The following is a 17,047-nucleotide window of genomic DNA, read 5'->3' on the forward strand; positions in this document are numbered from 1 at the left end:
AGGGCGGTTCCTTAAAAAACTAAACATAGTGGGACGCCTGTGTGGCTCAGTCGGTTAAGTGTCCCACTTTGATTTTGGCTCAGATCATGATCTCGGGGTCATGAGATTGAGTCCTCTGTTAGGCTTTCCTCTGAGTATGGAGCCTACTTAAGATTCGCTCTCCCGCTCCTTGGCCCCTTCCCCTCCCCCACCCCACACGAGGGCACTCTTGCTCTCTAAAAAAAAAACAAACCAAAAAATACTAAACATAGAAGTACTATATTTCCAGCAATTCTAAATCTGAGTATATACCCAAAAGAATTGAAAGTAGAGTCTCAGATCCTTGTACAGCCATGTTTATAGCAGCATCATTAATAATAACCAGAAAGTGGAAACAACCCAGGTGTCCAGCAACAGATGAATGGATAAACAAAATATGGTGCATACATACAATGGAATATTGTTCCGGCTTAAAAAGGAAGGAAATTCTGACACATGCTACAACATGGGTAAACCTCAAAGAGATTACGTTAAGGGAAATAAGCCATTCACAAAATGGCAAATACTGTATGATTCCACTTACGTGAGCTGTCTAAAGTAGTCACATTCATAGAAACGTAAAGTCGAATGGTGATTACCAAGGTCTGTGGAAGTAGAACAGGGAGTTAATGTGTAATGGATATAGAGCTTCAGTTCGAGATGATGAAATGTTTTGGGAAAAGCTCAATAATGTGAATGCCACTGAACTGTCACTTAACAATGGTGAAAATAGTAAATTGCATGTCGTGTATATTTTACCACACACACACAAAACTGGAGGAGTTGATAATAGAAAAAAATAAACACCACCAAAAAACACGCTTCACAGATCTCCAAAACACTCCAGTGGAACCGCCCGATTAAGCATCACTGCATAAATATGTTCCTTAAAATAGGAGGCCCCAACCCTGTACTTGGAATGGGGAGTGATGGGAGAAGCGTGAAGTAGAACATCTCAGGGATGCCAAGTTGGTTTTATCTCAAGTGCCATTGGCCCCTGGAAGGTGGCTGAAGGGCTGTGTTGAGAGAGCATCTAAAGCGACCTTTGAACTCAGCAAGGACAAACAGAACAATCCATCAGCAGTGCCTTCCATGGGCAAGGATGGGAGGGAAGGATGGCCCATGTGCCACATGTAGGCAGGCCAGAAACGTAAACCTTCTTTCTCCTATGAGTGGAGCCTAAAATCAAAATAGCTTTCTAGCAGTAAAAAAAAAAAAAAAAAAAAAAAATGCAACGGACATACCAAGCTCTATTTTCCTACATTTCACAGAACATTTCAGAGTTTAGAGCAAAGAGGAAAACATTGGGTTCAAATATTCAAAGCCATATATACTTCACTGAACGAGAGCGACTTCCTGTGACAAAGAAATAGAAAAAAAATAGAACTGCTTAGGAGATCCATAGAGCATGGTTTAAGGAGCTGTCTGGAGGAATTTATACACAGGCAGCTCCCAAATTCAAGAATTGAATAAAAGTCTTGTATTTATTAACTTTGACCACATTTTCCTTCTATGCATAGTCTGCCCTCTGGTGACATTAGCAAGCAGCAAACTCGTCTGAGATTGAATTTACTGAGGGAAAAGGAGCAGAGTCACGTTGCTGCCCTGAGATCTTCCAATAATGGAGGAAAAACAACAATGCTGTGGTTGCAACTGGGGATGACAGTGATGATGGTGATGGTGATGTTGATGGGGATGGTGATGGGGGTGGTGGGGCGTTGATGGTGATGGTGGAGGTGATGGTGGTGATGGTCATGATGGTGGTGGTGGTGGTGGTGGTAGTGGTGATGGTGGTGGTAGTGATGGTGATGGTCATGATGGTGGTGGTGATGGTGCTGGTGGTGGTGGCAATGGTGGCGGTAGGGGGGTGATGGTGATGGTGGAGGTTATGGTGGTGATGATGATGATGGTGGTGATGGTGGTGGTGATGGTGGTGATGGTGCTGGTGGTGGTGGTGATGGTGGTGGTAGAGGGGTGATGGTGATGGTGATGGTGGAGGTGATGGTGGTGGTGGTGGCAGTAGTGATGATGATGGTGGTGGTAATGGTGGCTGTGATGATGGTGATGGTGGTGGTGATGGTGGTGATGGTCATGGTGGTGGTGGTGGTGATAGTGATGGTGGTAATGGTGATGGTGGTGGTGATGGTGGTGATGGTGCTGGTGGCGATGGTGGTGATGGTGTTGGTGCTGGTGATGATGATGGTCGTGGTGACAGTGATGGTGGTAATGGTGATGGTGGTGGTTATGGTCGTGGTGGTGGTGGTGATGGTGGTGATGGTGCTGGTGGCGATGGTGGTGATGGTGCTGATGGTGGTGATGATGATGGTGGTGGTGATAGTGATGGTGGTAATGGTGGCCATGATGATGGTGATGGTGGTGGTGATGGTGGTGATGGTCGTGGTGGCAATTGTGGTGATGGTGCTGGTGGTGATGATGATGATGGTGGTGGTGATAGTGATGGTGGTGATGGTGGTGGTCATGGTGATGGTGGTGATGGTGCTGGTGGTGGTGATGATGATGGTGGTAATGGTGGCCATGATGATGGTGATGGTGGTGGTGATGATGGTGGTGATGATGTTGATGGTGGTGATGGTCATGATGGTGGTGGTGACGGTAGTGATGGTGGTGGTAGGGGGTGATGGTGATGGTGGAGGTGATGGTGGTGGTGGTGGTGGTAGTGATGATGATGGTGGTAATGGTGGCCGTGATGATGGTGATAGTGGTGGTGATGGTGGTGATGGTCGTGGTGGCAATGGTGGTGATGGTGCTGGTGGTGATGATGATGATGGTGGTGGTGATAGTGATGGTGGTAATGGTGATGGTGATGGTGATGGTGGTGGTGTTGGCGGCAGTCATACCTAATACATATGTAGCATTTCCCTATGCCTGGCTTTACTACAAATGCTTTACATGCATTCATTAATTTAATCTATGGGGCAGGTACTTTTATGACCCCCATCTAAATGTGAGGAAACTGAGGCACAGAGAGGTTATGCCACTTGCCCAAAGTAACACAGCCAAGAAAGAAATGGAGAGGCCACTGACACCCTGCTCTAAAGTATTGATTCAACAAATTTTCCTAAATAGGAACAAGAGTTCTATTCAGAGTTTCATTAAGGTTCTCTTTCAAAGGAAAACTACAACCTGGTAAGTGAAGGCTATTGGTCATTCACACATGTGAATCAAACATTACTCCAAATACTTGGGAGTTTTCACTGAATGGGGGGACAGAGGGGTGGCATTGGAGAAAAGGTATGGGGGGAGGGAGTCGCTGTAGTTGGGGAGGCTTGTCTCTAAGCAGCCAGAAGGCAGACACACTTGAGTCAGGAATAGGATGTCTGAAAGTGAGAGGGTGAGGCTTATGTGCCTCATGAATTTCCCAGGAGACTGCCAGTGGCACGTATGGCCTTGGTTAAGTCTTCTCAGACTATCTTGGATTCACTCCTTAAATGGCTGGTTATAGCACTTCGCCAGGACCATGTATTGGATCGCTTCTCGGCCTTTTGGCTAAGATCAAGTGTAGGACCATGTATTGGTTAAATTGTCCCTGGAGATCATTACCACGATCATTGCACCTGCCTAGTATATGCAGCAGCCTCCCCCCAAAACCAAAGCATGCATTTAGGAATGGGCTTAGAGGATTTTATGGTTCCACGTCCTGAGTTTTAACAAAAGGAAGAGGGGGCAGGGGTGGGGGGGGTGAGAAACCGATGCAGGGAGACTGGCCCTAATTATCATGACCTCCTCAACAACTGGCAGAGCATAGATGCTCAGTAAATGTTTGCTGATAAATAACTAAAGGGATGAACACATGAACGATGCCATACTGCTGTTCAACATTGGTGACGTCACTGTCAGTATCCCTTAGCTTCCCTAAGTAACTCATTTGCAGCCGTGTTTTGCATGGATTTCCCCCCAGATTCTGAAGTCACTGCATCTCTGAGCGGACGACAATACTAAGGGGTTGTGGATGACATCTCTGTTATAAAACAGCATATGCTTTTGCGTGGATACGGTTAATAGAATTATGTCAGTAGTTGGGATTTAAATATACATGCTTTATAAAGGACGTGCTGTGCTTTGTAGGTAATACCAGCCAATGGTGAGTATTTCACAGAGTTGAAGTAGGGTGGGTGAAAGAGAGTGGCTGGCTCACTATTTTTGATTGGGGGATCAGGGGTGGCTTCCTGGAGGAGATGGTATTTAAGCTGAGAATCAGATGCATCAAAGGAACCAGCCATGAGAAGACGGGGAGGCCACGTGTGCAGTGTCCACGGCATGGAAAGAAGGTGGCGGCATGGAGCATGTATGTGAAAGATGAGTCTGCAGATGCAGGAAGGGTGTGATCAGGTGGGTCTTACAAAGCCAGGAAAGGGTCTTGGCTTTTGTTTTAAGTGCAGCGAAGAAGCCTTAAGGGAAAGTAGGGGATTAAGCAAGGGAGTGGCCCTGACGTGATTTGTTTTAAAAGAACACTGGCAGTGTTTGAGGAATAGGCTGAAAAGGACGAGAGAGGGAGCAGGGAGACCATGATGGAGGCCCCTGGCAGAAATCCAGGCCAGCAATCACGGGGACTCCTGCTAGACTGCTAGCAGAGAGGATGGAGAGAGAAGGGCAGAGTCTCAGAAGGGGAGTAGGCAGGACCTTCTTGGATTAGAAGAATAGGAAAAAGCAGAATCAAGGGTTTGATTTTTTGGCCTGAGCCGCTGGGTGAATACCGGTGCCACTTATGGAAGTAAGGAAGACCAGGGCTGGAGTGATGGGGTTTGCTTCGTTTTGTGTTGTTAGAAGTGGAGTAGGGAGCAGATCGAGCATTCTGTTTCAGTTTCATTAATTATGAAATGATTGTTCCACATCGGGGAGGAACTTCACGTAGGACGTTAGAGATGCAGACCTGCTGAAGTTCTAGAGAGGGGCCAGGCCTGGAGGAAGGGCGGAGCACCCCCATGCAAGGGGGGCGTCAACACACATACATGCAGCATCTAACAGCTCACAGGGCCCCTAACTCATCAAGCTCACAGCAATCTCATGAGGTCGTTATTACTTCTAGTTTGACTGGTTCATAACCGTATTTCGCATGTGTATCTCCTTAGAATTGCCGCAACACTTCCCCACAGGCTGTCTCTGCCCCATTTTGCTCCTTTCAACACCACTAGGGAACAGAAAGGCATGGGTGATGGAGGCCAGGAGCACAGGAATTACACCTGTTGAAACGTTTACCTGCAGAGGCGCACAGATGACGACGTATGCTTCGTACCACCTGGGCTTATGACGCTCTGCAAAAGCAGTTCAAATTTTTGTTATGTACATAAGAGCCCTCTGCTGTTCAGACTGGGTTTATCCATCAACCGAGATTTTTTCAGGTGAGCATGATAGAAGGATTGCATCCGAGTTCTCTTTAATTTTTGTAAAATGTTCCTGGGATAGAAATCCCACATGCTGACCATCAACACTTTTTAGAATGGTTTAATGTGTCATAACTGATAATAGCTCCATATTAGAGAACCCAACAGTTTATTGTTCGAGAAAAGCAACACTGAATGAGAAACAAAGCGCTTTTATGTTTGAGACCGACCTTCAGTAATTGGATATTTCCAAAAAATGGTTGCACAATCTGGTCATACTTACCAGTATGCTGGACCCATTCGTGGAGAGAATAGCAGCTGAACGGACCCGAAAAGGAGGTAGAGGTCTAAAAGGGAAGGGAACGAATTGGTCCTTAACAACACAGAGGTGGTAGAAACAAGCATGAGGAGTTTGCCAGACAGAGAGAATATCGTGAAACCAAGAGAATTCTAGACTCTAGAGCTGGGACATAAAGCTGCAGGAATATCCCAGGAGGGTTGGCTGTGGGTCTTCAGCACCTGCTGAAACCAAGTTTGGCCTTCAATGGGGACCCCAGAAGGCTCATTAAGCGGCCAGTGACCTACATGAGCAGGGGTGAGCTTTAAAGGAGGCTTTGGACAGAGGATCATAGGGGAAGGGAGGGAAAAATGAAACAAGACAAAGCCGGAGAGGGAGATAAACCATAAGAGACTCTTAATCTCAGGAAACAAACTGAGGGTTGCTGGTGTGGTGGGGGTTGGGAGGGAAGGGGTGGCTGGGTGATGGACATTGGGGAGGGCATGTGCTATGGTGAGCGCTGTGAATTGTGTAAGACTGATGAATCACAGCCCTGTACCCCTGAAACAAATAATACATTATATGTTATAAAAAGCACCCCACAAAAAAAATAAAATAAAATAAAGGAGGCTTTGGAAGGTGTGTGTAGGGTAGTCAGAGGAGGGAAGGAGCAGGACAAAGAGTGGCCAGCTATGAGCATCATGAAAGAAAATCACCAGGGCCTCAGCTAGGGTGGTGAGAATGGAAACGAGAAAACAGGACAAAATTGAGAGGAAGGAAGGAAAAGAGAGACGAGATGTCTGGGAGAAAAGAGGAACCGCTGTATGAACTTATTACACAGAAGATTTGGAAAAGAAGTTCCATTTTTATCAATAACAAAACAACAATAAATACTTTGTACTTCTCAGGCCTACTTCTCTACACTCCGTCTCCTTACTCCTAATGTCGACTGGCTTATAGACCCGGGCTCATAGCTGCCCCTCAGCCTAGAGCTCATGCTAACCTTAGACGGGTGATATCTGAGTAGCAACTAAGAGCAGTACCACCCAACAGGGGGACATTTGAAAATGCATTTTTGACTGGTACAATGACTGACGGTGGGTACTGACATTTAGGGCCAGGAACCAGGGGGGATGCTAAACATCCAGCAACATTCAGGAAAGTTCCACACAGTGCAGAATCAAACCGCCCGTAATCCAGTAGACCCATCATTGAGGAACATTGATGCCATCCCTCCCCGGGTCCCAGTTTGAGAAACAGGCGTCTGCTGTGTTCTCTATACCATCTCCAGCGAGACTGGATGTATCCAGAAACCTCTGAACACACGGCTCCAAATGCCCAATTCTTGCGGTAAAGCCTTTGGTATTCTTCCTTAGATGCTCAGATCACCGCCTCCTGTCTCCGTGTTTTGAGAATTTACCGAGTCCCCAGCACTGTAGTCACAGTTGGTAGCCAAGAGAGGCAGAGGAAGAGCCCAAGATTTCATCCCTGCCCGCAAAGAATTTAACACCCCACTGAGGAATAAAAGTCTAGCCCTCAAGAGAAATCCTTAAACAAGATTGGATTTACGTACATCAGTTTATAAATCAGATCTAAGTGGCTCCATACAAACTAGAAGGACTGGAGTTTCAGAGAAGGGAATGAATGAAGACAGGTGAAGAGGAGGGAAGAATAGATAAAGGCTCTTCACTGTTTCCCAAAGTGGGTTCCTTGGAGCACTGGTTCAGTGAAATAGCAAATATTGTGACTGGTGGGGAGAGGTTCTGTGGTCAAATAAGTTTGGGAATTGCTGGGCTGAGCAAAATTAATCAGGTTTCTTTACTCCAGGACATCTTAGATTGTCTAATAGCTGAGAACCGTTGCAATTCTCTGCGAGTGGGTTTTACTCTTCAAAATTTGCTTGGTTTATTTTTTTTTTTTTTAAGATTTTATTTATTTATTTGAGTCAGAGAGAATGAGAGAGAGAGAGCACATGAGGGGGGGAGGGTCAGAGGGAGAAGCAGGCTCCCTGCCGAGCAGGGAGCCCGATGCGGGACTTGATCCAGGGACTCCAGGATCATGACCTGAGCCGAAGGCAGTCGCTTAACCAACTGAGCCACCCAGGCGCCCATTGCTTGGTTTATTTGATCACGGCACACACTCTCTCTCTCTCTCTTTTTAAACGGTGGGTTTCATGGTCCTGGGGTTGTAGGGCATATACTTGGGAAAGACCATTGTAATCAGAGTACCAGCCACAAGAAGGCAAGTGCAGGAAAGTTGGGAATGTGCCTGAAATAGTGAGATGAATGGTGCAGCCAGAGGGGACGGGAAAGCAGGTGGGAAATGAATAATGTTTCGACTCTTACATCAGACCATCTAGGTTCAAGTATTACCTCTGCCATCTACTAGCCGCATGAACTTGAGCAGGGCCTGTTTGCTCACACATAATATGTAGTTAAGCTGTTGTTAGGATCAGATACAGTAATATATTTATAAAGCACTTAGGGCAGTTCCTGGCACAAAGTGATGTTATTGTCCCCTAATATTACAGAGCTGGAGGCCAGACGGTGAAGGGCCTTTAAGTTGGATGGAGCAATGTAAGTGCTACCAGAAAGATAGAGTCCCATAGAAGTTTTTTCATTTGTACAGCTGACCTTTGAACAACACAGGTTGGAACCGCACAGGTTCACTTATACACAGATTTTTTTTTTTCGATAAATAACAAAATAGTACCATAAATGTGTTTTCTCTTCCTTTTTCTTTTAATGACCTTCTCCTTCCTCTAGCTTACTTTATTGGAGGAAAACAGTATATAATCCATAGAACACACAAAATATGTGTTCATGAATGGTTTATGTTACCGATGAGTCTTTTGGTCCACAGTAGGCTGTTAGTTGTTAGGTCTCAGGGGAGTCAAAAGTTATACTGGATTGGGGCGCCTGGGTGGCCTCATAGTTGGGCATCTGACTCTTAGTTTCGGCTCAGGTCATGATCTCAGGGTTGTGAGATCCAACCCAGAGCCAAGCCTCACTTCGGGTTCTACACTCTGCAGAAAGTCTGCTTGAGAGTCTCTCCCTCTGCCCCTCCCCCCTCACTCACTCTCTCTCTCTCTCTCAAATAAATAAATAAATCTCTATCCACCCCCCCAAAAAAGTTATACTGGATTTTCGACTGTGCAGGGGATCAGTGCCCCTAACCCCAGCATTGTTCAAAGGTCAACTATAGGGGTGCCTGGTTGGCTCAGTCAGTTAAGCGTCGGACCCTTGATTTCAGCTCAGGCCCTGATCTCAGGGTCATGTGATCGAGCCCCACATCGGGCTCCCGCACTTAGCGGAGTCTGCTTCTCTCCATCGCCTTCTGCTCCTCCTGCTCATGCTCGCTCTCTCACTCTCTCTCTCAAATAAATAATCTTTTTTCTTTTAAGGTAGACTGTATATTTTTGTATTACTAAATATTTCATGCAAAATAAAGGACATATGTATATATGTAGGTGTGTGTATGTGTGTGTGTAGTAGATGCACCTTATGGACCCACTACCCAGCTAAAGAAATTGACCTTCACCAATGCAGTACAAACCCTCATAGTCCCCTCCCCAGTCTGTCTCCTTCCCTCCCCATCAGAGGGAACTACCAGTCTGATTTGGGCACTTGTATTTCTCGCTTTGCCTTCCTAGTTTAACTACATTTGTATGTTCCTCTACATACACCACGTAGTTTGCTGCTTTCTGAACATTATCTAGATGCAATCATACTGTGCTTATTTTTCTGTGACTTTCTTTTCTTGTTCAACTTCACGTTCCAGAGATTCACCCACGATGATGCACTGGTTCTAGTTTATTCGTCTTCACTGATCTTTAGTGCCATATTCCCTTGAACACATCCTTTTCTACCCATTCCCTGGTTAGAGAACATTTGAAGTGATTCCCATTTTTTTGTTGTTGTTGTTCTAACACATATGCTGCCAAGGGCATGTCACCTGTCACACTGGTGCAACAGATTCTAGATGGCAGTTTACCTCCAGCTTTTCTAAGACCTCCCAAATTGTTTTCTGAAATGATCAAACTCACTGGCCCCCTAATTACATATTCAAGTTCCTTTCTTCACATCACTTACCCTGGAAACTTTTGAGCGGTAAGTACTGACCAGGCAAAGGCTATGTTAAGGGAGATCTGTTCACTAGTGACAGAGAAAACCCCTCACCAGCTAAGATGGATAAGAAAGCAGAGGACATTGGGGCTCCTGGGCGGCTCAGTTGGTTGTGTCTGGCTCTTGATCTCAGCTTAGGTTTCGATCTCAGGGTCATGAGTTCAAGCCCTGCATTGGGCTCCATGCTGGGCATGCCTACTTAAAAAAAAAAAAAAAAAAAAAAAAAGAGCAGAGGACATCAACAGGTGCATCCCTGCGAAGACCTGTGGACCCAGCAAGGAACAGGCTTCTTTGGGGGCAGAACCCTATACTCTCTCTTTTATGTATGAGTTGGTATCCACCAATATGCTCATGACCCTTAGAATGGACCTAGAAGTCTACACAGCTTACAGAAAATCAAATACATAGTTAAAAACTGGGAATTCTAACATATGTCCTGGGCTCTGCTCAAAGAATCTGGCCCCGGGCAAGGTCCTTTGCATCTTCGAACGTCATCCTCCTCAAGTATAAATCGGGCATCATTATCTGCACAACAGAATTATTATGTGACATAATTAATTAATGGCAAAGGGCCCTTGGCACCTATAAAACCAGATATAAATGTTGAGTGGTGCTCTTAAGTAAGAACAGGTTATGCACGCATTAGGGTGGAAGCAGGTTGAACGTGATTGGCTCAAATGGTGTTTCCCAGCTATAGCATGAATCTTAACTAAATTTTAAACTGGTTGGTTTTGGGGCACCTGAGTGGCTCATTTGGTTAAGTGTCTGCCTTCGACTCAGGTCATGATCCCAGGGTCCTGGGATCAAGCCCCACGTCAGGCTCCCTGCTTAGCGGGGAGTCTGCTTCTCCCTCTCTCTCTGCAGCTCCCCCTGCTTGTGCTCCCCCTCTCGCTCTCTGTGTCAAAGAAGTAAATAAAACCTTTTTAAAAATTAAATAAAAATAAAAAATATACTGGTTGGTTTTGTATCAACAGGACTTTTCCCAAACCATTGGTTTCCTTTGCCTAAACAGGACAGTCCTGGGGAGGTAGGCAGGTTTCCTGAGAGGTCACACGTCTCCATTCAAGCCTGGCCAGCCCCCAGGCCCCCTACCCCACCCCCGCCCCTCCCATCTCCATCACTGGGAGTCCAAACGTAGAGGGCTGGTGCAAGTAGGTGTTCTCACACAGCCTAATTGGGATGCTTGGAGCAGCAGCAAGTCTCTAATTTGTGAACAACTGCAGAGCAAAAATGAATACCGAGGAATGTGATTACAGGACCCTCTCTCCCACAAGCATGAGGACAGCTGGACCAAGAGGTTCACTGCAGCAGGTGGATGTCTATCCAAAAACCAATCTCAACATCAAAACATCAGTAGAGGAATGGATAAATAAAATGTGATATATCCATAGGATAGAATTCCCTACAGCCATGGATAGACATTACTAATTAGATCGGGGAGGGGGGTGGCCAGTTCTCAGAAATATAATGTAAAGCAGAAAAAAATGGTTTTTTTTCCCTGTGGAGAATGCAAATTTTTTTAATTTAAATTAAATTAGCCAACATATAGTACAGCATTAGTTATTTTTTAATTTTTTAAAAGATTTTATTTATTTATTTGTCAGAGAGAGAGAGAGAGCACAAGGAGGGGGAGTGGCAGGCAGAAGGAGAAGCAGGCTCCCAGTTGAGCAAGGAGCCCGATGTGGGACTTGATCCCAGGACGCTGGGATCATGAGCTGAGCCGAAGGCAGATGCTTAACTGACTGAGACACCCAGGCCTCCTATCATTAGTTTTTGATGTATTGTTCAATGATTCATTAGTTGCATATAACACCCAGTGCTCATCACATCACGTACCCTCCTTAATGCCCATCCCCGTTACCCCATCTGCCCTCAACCTCCCTTTCCACAACCCTCCGTTTGTTTCCTCGAGTCAAGAGCCTCTCACGGTTTGTCTCTCTCTCTCTGATTTCTTCCCATTCAGTTTTCCCTCCCCTCCCCTATGATCCTCCGCGCTATTCCTTATATTCCACATATGAGTGAAACCATATGATAATTGTCTTTCTCTGATTGGCTTAAAATAAGTTTCTAAATGAATATTTAGTAGAGTATCATCTCTTTTATAAACACATAAACTAATGTTATATTTTGTTCATGGAAAATATATTTAAAGGTAGATACACTTAGAGATGTGTAATATATATTTGTTAATGGGCGAGAGCACACTCATCAAATTTACAGCAGAGATAATCTTAGAAGAAGGAGAGGATGTAGGGACTGAGGAAGAACCAGGGGGACTTCCTTTCTATTGGCAATGTTTTATTTCTTATATCAAAAAAAGGGGGCGTGGAAGCAAATGTGGATGGTTAGCCGTTGTGCATCCTGATGGTAAGAGCTGATGCTAAGACCAATAGCCTACTGCCTTTATTTGGACAACAGGGCTCTGGACCAATCCAGGAGGAGCCCTTCTCGTCCTCCCCTGCCCTGTGAAGGGAGATGAACCTGTTTCCTGCACCTGTGCCCAGGTGGGATACTTAACGCAGCTCCCACCCCATTTCTGCAGAGGCTCACAAGGATTCTCCCATCAGGCTGAAAGCCTTGCTGTTCCCATCTCCTTCCTCAAGGTCACAGACGACAACCTTGAATCAGGAACACCTGTGATGTCAGCCCAGGGGTGACCTCTCCAGAAAGTCACAGAAGGGTCCTGTAAGTCAATGGATGCCCCTTCCTGGGAGCACGTACAACGATAAAGCTGAAGTTTACCAACAGAAAAGAAAAACAACAAACACTGATCCTCGGGCCAAGGGTAAATCACAGCCTTTGCATCACACATGAGGGTCACTGTGGCTGTGTCTAGTCACCCCAGCTCAGAGATCAGTCCCTCAGTTCAGCTTGACCTTGGTCAAGGGCAAGATTTTCTTTCTGCCTCGCCCACCTCTTTTCACACAAGGAGTGTCCACGGTTGTCCACCATTGTTAGACTTTGGGGAGCCCACACGTCGATCCCAGCGTGTCCCCTCTGCTCTAGGGACCCCGCTCCCTCCACACCTGCCCCTTGCATCCTACACACTCTCTGCTGCCACTTCTTCCTGCTCCCAGCCCCCAGCTGCATCTGCTCGTTGGAGCAAGCATCCAGATGTTTCTCTCATCCAGGAATCTGTTCGTGCTCCTGAGTGACCTGGGGACAACCCCAGCAGAGAGGAAGGAAAATGCACAGAAAACTGTTTCTCTGCTAGGGAAGAGAAAACTCTCTTCCCTGTCCATTAGCTGCATTGATCCTTCCACACTTTGAGACGTGGACTTTGCTGTTACTGCTACTTGGCAGGCGAGGGAACCAGGGCTTTGACTCTACCCCATGTCTGTAATCACTAAGGAAAATTCCCATCTCTTTCCTTCCTCCTCCCTGCAAGGAGAATCTGTTGGGATAGAGACCTGGGAGGATATAGAGAGAGGAGAAGAAAAACGAGAGGTGTGCAGGGGACGGGGCAGGGATGGGAGAAGTCTTTTGGGTGAGGTTTTTTTGAGAACAGCACCTGTGCTGTACCTTTCGGTGAATGGGACAGAGACAAGCAGGATTTCAAGAGCTCCTGGTAGGTGATTATGGGTTTCCAGGTGTTCGAGAAACAGATGGAAACAAATCTGAGTCGTTTTGAAATTATTTTCGGTTATTTAGACTGTCTTGTCTGAAGACAACAGCATATCGCAGCTGATCCATGAGGGTCACACCTTTATAAGCTTTGTGGTAAAAAGTGAGGGCTGGGATCCAGCCTGAGGCCTGGCGCTGAATCCTTTCCCCTGGTCCTGGGTGCCTGGTCCACTATGTGTGAAGCCTCAAACCAGCCCCAGGGCAGCGGGCTTGTTGAAGAGTCCATCAGTTCATGTTCTGTCTCTGATATGCAGAACCACGCCAGCAAGGCCCCGGTAACCCCGGCTAGTGATGGGTGTTCTCCTGCAGGGGTGTGGCTGACCTTTAGCTACAGCATTCTCTCTGCGGGAAGAAATTCTGCCCCTGGGTCCTGAGCCTCGGTCTCCTCTTGCACTGCTCTACTTCCCCTCAAGGCCTCTGCTTGACCAGCCAGGGGCCATGGAACCAGGATAGGGCAGGGACATTTCTCACTGAAACTGTGGCTAAGCAAAAAACAAACAAACAAACAAACAGAAGAGAGTAGAACTTAGACAGGTGTGGAAATAGGAAGCCAAGGACCAAGATGACAGAAGGAGAGTCTGAAGAACCAGAAGCAGGTCCCAAAGCTTACAATTCCAATAAGCCTTCACCCATCCATCTCTCCATTCATTCACTCATTCCCTCATGCACTCATTCCTTCTACAGTTATGTCAGGCACTGAACTGTGTGCTGGGGACACTATGGAGAACTTCACAACGCCCCTGGTCCTTGAGGGGCTCATATGCCAGTGGAGGGGGCGGACATCAAACAGCCCCTTTTGTGAGAGAAGGTCAAGTGGTGGTAAGGGCTACAAAGAAAAATACATCTGAACAAGGGGGACGAAGAAAGCCTGGAGTGAGGCTGGCTCCTTCAGTTTGGGTGGTGTGGGAAGGCCTCTGAGAAGGTAACATGGCTGCTTGGATAAAGGAGGAGGATGTTCCAGGCAGAAGGAACAGCAAGTGCAAAGGTCCTGAGGCAGGAAGGCACTAAGGGACGCTAAGAAACTAGTGCTGTGGCCCACAGGGAGCAAGGAAAAGAGTGGTGGAAAATGAGAAGAAGAAACAGCAAAGCTTAGGCCACGGAGCCTTTGTCAGTCAAAGGACAGAGATTTTCAGATTCTTTTGTTTTTAAGTGAGATGGTAATCCATTGAACAGTTTTAAGCAGTGGAATAACATGATCTGATTTTTTTTTTTAATGCACCGCTAGCCCGGCCACACTCAGGTCAGCTCTCCTCACTCTGGAGTCCCAGAAACGGAACCCATTTCGCAGTCCTCCTGCGAGATTCAAATTTTCTACCCCTGCCTTCCAGCTGTTTGCCTTGGTTTCCTTGCGTGTTGACTCACACTTCCTGCCCCCGAACCCTGCTCCCTGCCACTCCAGCTCCCACAACTGTTCTGCCTTCTGTCAATTGGAGGCCCAGGCGAGACAGTGACACGGCGAAAGGCACATTTGCATCTCACCCGCATTGGTAGAGCAAAAAGGGGGGAGGATAGCTGCAATAAACAAATATTTGGAGTAGGAAGCGCTCAAGCAAAAAGAGAAAGGAAAATTATCCAAACACAACTAAATCAAGATTCCACTGCAGCCCCGTTGCCGAGGTGCAGACATTTAAAGTAAGTGTTCACTTCTGCTTCGGACTCTTTGCAATCATTCTGAAGCCATACAGCAAGGGGGTCCTTAGGGAAAGAGCCCCACCCTTCACTTTGTAGATGGGGAGCTTGAGAAGCAGGAAGGTGAAAAACTCACCCGAGGTCGCACGGCTGCCAAGTGTGGGGGCTCAGCTCCATCCGGGGCTCGTGACAACCAACCAAGGTTCCTCTCGGCAAAGATCTATGAAAGGCTGGGCAGTAATAAGGACAGCTTGGACTACCCTTCCCCCTAATGCAAATGAAGAAACTGATTTGAGGAACAGAAACCCGGTTAAGATTTGCTCACCTACAAACAACGCTGAGGAGAAAGTTGAACACTGAAAATAGAAGGAAATACAAGAAGAAAATAGGCTCTCATGTGACACAGCATGAGTTCTACTCTGAATAATGGAGGGGTTGCCTGTGAGAAGCCATACCCTCAAACCAAGCAAGTTCGAAGTCTGATGCAAGCCTCCCCAAGTTACCATAAAATCATCGATATTTGTAGAGTTCGGTGGTTTGCAAAACGCTAGCATCAGCTTCATCCTTTTATTTGCTCTTTGCAACAATCTGAGAGGAGATGAAAGTCGGTATCGTCATATCCCCATTCTACAAATGAGGGGACTGAGGCTCAGCACAATTAAATGACTTACCAAAATCAAGCAAAAGAGCCATGAACCTTAGGCTGCTGAATTCTTTCGATGAGGTACAGTAGAAGAAAGGAAGGATGGATGGAAGGAAGGAAGGAAGAAAGGAAGGAAGGATGGATGGGAGGGAAGGAAGGGGAAAGAAGGAAGTTAGGAAGCCACAGATTGGAATTCCAATTTTGCTACATACTTACCACACCAAGCCTCAGTTGGCTCATCTGTAAAATAGGGAGAATACATAACACCTACATGGCAGCCATTGTGAGGATGAAATGGGGGAATGTGTGAGAAGCACCCAGCTCAGTGCCTGACAATGTAGGTCCTCATTGTTATTAATATATACAACTTCTTTCTATTAATATTTTGCAGACTTCCCAGCTACCCACTGCCCAACACAGGACTGGAAGACACAAATGGGAGACACTTTTCCTATGGTGCCACTCCCAGATTCATTGGCCTGGTTTCTTATTGAGAAGGATGTTGGCCTAGTTTAAGCAGAGATTCACTTATCAAAAGAATCCATTGAGGCGGTCACCAGAAAGCAAATGTGCAGGAGATGACCAGAACTTCATTCCTTCATACAATACGTATTAATGAAGTGTTTACCAAAGCTGAGCTTTAGGGGACCACAGTAAACTAGGTGGGCCTCAGGGAACTGAAGTTATAACTTAAGTCATAGATGACAAACGTCAAGCAGGTCATTTGCATCACCAACATGGCTGTCTTCATCTGCTATAACAAAATACAATCTACTGAGTGTCTCATAAACAATAGAAACAATAGAAATTTATTTCTTATACTTGGAGAGGCTGGGAGGTCCAAGATCAAGGCGCTGGCTGATTCCGTGTCTGGTGAGAACCCACTTCCTGGTTCACCAGGCAGCCATCTTCTTGCTGGGCCCCTCACATGGCAGAGGGGTGAGGCAGCTCTCTAGGGCCCCTTTCATAAGGGTAGTAATTCCATGATCTAATCACCTCCCCAAGTCCCATCCCCTGATACCACCACCTTGAGGATTATGACTTCAACATATGAATTTGAGGGGACACGACCATTCAGACTATAGCAATGACTTAGATATCTCTGGTCTCCCCTGGCTCTTTGAGGGCTCAGAATTAATCAACAAACAGAAGCACCTTCCTTCCCTCTGTTTCCTCCACTTACCTGCAAAATCATCTCCCGTTAAGTGAGCATCCAGTCAAAGCAGAGAAAATAATAGTCCTTGGTGATTCCTATCACTGCTGCTCAGCTTCCATTGCTGAGAACTAATCATATGACTGTACCCGGACATCATGTTTTGACTGGGCAGTCACTTTCCACACTAGGGAGGGGGGAGCATGACTTTTTGGTGGTTGACTGGCCATCTCTGCT

The 17,047-nt window shown here is 46.3% G+C and overlaps 1 long non-coding RNA gene across 2 annotated transcripts in view; it reads right to left on the reverse strand.

Moving 5' to 3' along the window:
• The window catches only part of LOC144382895 (uncharacterized), a 42,266-nt gene extending 27,031 nt beyond the window's left edge, over positions 1 to 15,235 (reverse strand). For both annotated transcript variants that reach the window (XR_013450485.1, XR_013450495.1), the window contains exons 1-2: positions 15,151 to 15,235; positions 5,644 to 5,707 (exon numbers count right to left, since the gene is read on the reverse strand). This is a non-coding gene — a long non-coding RNA (uncharacterized LOC144382895). The remainder of the gene's footprint in view (positions 1 to 5,643; positions 5,708 to 15,150) is intronic.
• Between the last annotated feature and the right edge of the window lie 1,812 nt (positions 15,236 to 17,047).

This window comes from Halichoerus grypus, chromosome 1, assembly GCF_964656455.1.
Source record: "Halichoerus grypus chromosome 1, mHalGry1.hap1.1, whole genome shotgun sequence".
Taxonomy (NCBI): domain Eukaryota; kingdom Metazoa; phylum Chordata; class Mammalia; order Carnivora; family Phocidae; genus Halichoerus; species Halichoerus grypus.